Source organism: Silene latifolia, chromosome X, assembly GCF_048544455.1.
Source record: "Silene latifolia isolate original U9 population chromosome X, ASM4854445v1, whole genome shotgun sequence".
In the NCBI taxonomy this organism is placed as follows: Eukaryota; Viridiplantae; Streptophyta; class Magnoliopsida; order Caryophyllales; family Caryophyllaceae; genus Silene; species Silene latifolia.
The window spans coordinates 259,968,644-259,971,151 of NC_133537.1; the positions used below are offsets into that span (position 1 = coordinate 259,968,644).

Sequence of the window (2,508 nt, forward strand, 5' to 3'; positions counted from 1 at the left end):
TTAAATGAAGTGCTTATGGTTGCCTAATTGGTCGTGTATGCTTTCTATGTCGCTTAATCCTACCCTAATCCTTTTCTCGTCTTTAATTTAGGATACCCGTCCCCCTCGTTTGATCTCATCAAGTTGTTAGATACAAACCTTTTTACATTCTAGATACACTCATTTAAGTTACTAGATACATATCTCTATCTAGCTAGATACACTCTTTTAACTTGCTAGATACATACCTCTAGCTAGCTAGATACACCCTTTTAAGTTGCTATATACTTATCTTTAACTAGCTAGATACACTCCTCTAAATTGCTAGATACATACTTTTAGCTAGCTAGATAGATACACTCCTTTAAGTTCCTATATACATACCTCTAGTTAGCTAGATATATTTCTTTAGGTTGCTAGATACATACCTCTAGATAGCTAGATACATGCCTTTAAATTCCTAGATACTTACCTTTAACTAACTAGATACATTCCTTTAAGTTTCTAGATACATTTCTCTAGCTAGCTAGATACACTCCTTTAATTTGCTAGATACTTACCTTTAACTAGCTAAATACATTCTTTTAAGTTGCTAGATACACATCTCTAACTAACTAGATAGATTCACTCTTTTAAATTACTAGATACATACTTTTAGATAGTTAGATACACTTTTTAAGTAATGATAAGTCAATTATATTTAATGTCGTTTATTACGTTATTTGAACTATATATTATGAATTTCTAAGTTTTGTATTTGTGTCGCCCTTATGTACGTTAGATTATTAGGCCAAGTACATGGGTTAATCTCTGGATATATAACAAACAAAAATAATCGTACATAATTATAGTCTGGCCCATAAAATCATTTCCTGTGGAAACTTGAGTCCACCAGACCACCAACCACTTGAAATATGAGTGAAGAAACATGAGTGAAGAATCAACTCATTATATTATATATTATCCAAGATTTCCAACTAAGAACACCTGCTGCATCCATGAATAGGTTTGGATAAATCGTAATGTGCCATTCAAGAATACGCCGACGGTGGGCCTAATGAGCCACCCATGAGCCACCCGTATCAACCAACTCCGATAAGTTCACATCCCACCATTAATGACACCAGATCGTCGTCGTCGATACCAAAGCCGAGATCTAAATGCCAGATCTACATTAATACGCCGACGGCCAAGATATGGTTTTGTACGGCCAAGTCGAGATCTAAATGACAAATCCACATCCCACCATTAATGACACCTGCTTCTGCGTCTATGCTTAATTTATATACTCCTGTTTCATATTAAACCAAATCAAATCACTTTCAACAATTATTAACGTTATTTTGTCCATTTAAATCAGTGTCAAACAGTTATTTATCCGACACCGACACAATTTTCATTACGGGTCATTTAAAACATAAAAATAGCATCCCTTGTAGTGTTATTTGCATGAAACATTGAGGCACCGGGGTAATGATTTAGTAAATAAATTCATGAAAATGGGAAAAACCATATTAATTTGTTTATGAAGAGTGTAAATTAATTTTGGTTTAAGTGGTGGATTGAATAACAAGGAGAGAATAAAGATTCAGTCTATTTATTCAAGGGAAAAAAAAGTAAAAGAAATATTGAAAAGAGGAAAAAAAAGGAAGATACCATCGATTTTGTGTAGGACTTTCTTGACTTTGTGTTTGCATCCATCACAATGTATATTCACTTTGAGTACATAAGTCTGTATACCAAAACAAATAAAACCATCATGGTTAATTAAACTCGAAAACTAAAATAAGTCGAGATCTTGGCTGCCATGTGCCTATAAAAAAAAGGAAGATACCAACGATTTTATGTACAAAATTTAACCGAAGCGGCTCGCTATGGAATTTAAGTGATAAACGGAGCTCCGGGACGGTGGTCGGCGACGCCTAATTTTGGTGCGTGGATGGGATAGAGAGAGTTTAAATGGTGTTCGAACAAAAGTGCGCCGCCGGTGTTGATGAGGAGTTGGCGGTGATGAGGTGTAGCCGGAGCTCCGATGGTCGGCGGCGGGAGTATGATGTGTGGAGATAGAGTGAGATGGCAGATGGGTGCTTGAAACTTGAAAGTGACGGGATATAATGTGTTGAGATATAAGTTTAACTTTTCTTATTAATTAGTCTGACTATTTTAAGTTAGTTCTACGATTCGTACTGAACTCTAGTTCGCACAGAATTCCGCCCCTATATATATATATATATATATATAGGTAAGATCCGGTGAGTCCACCTAAATATTTGAGTCCCGTGAGTCCACTTATGTATCACAGCCTATACACAAGAATATCAAACACTACACGAAACAATATCACTGCTTATACTACCCAATATCACGCAAAATATACAACGAAAACAGTAAAAAGAAGGCTTAAAACTATAGTCAGTGACACTAATCGTCGACGGCAACCACCCATGGCCGACCACCACCCCTTCACCTCCCCAACAACCACCACCCACGACCCACCACCACACGTTCACCTCCACAACAACCACCACC

General features: G+C 36.6%; 1 long non-coding RNA gene across 1 annotated transcript; it reads right to left on the reverse strand.

The window, feature by feature from the left end:
* Window positions 1–898: 898 nt before the first annotated feature.
* On the reverse strand, window positions 899–2,119 carry LOC141623939 (uncharacterized). The gene is made up of 3 exons (XR_012533738.1): window positions 1,814–2,119; window positions 1,636–1,711; window positions 899–1,270 (listed from the first exon to the last, which is right to left on the reverse strand). It is a non-coding gene; the product is annotated as an uncharacterized LOC141623939 (long non-coding RNA).
* Window positions 2,120–2,508: the final 389 nt, after the last annotated feature.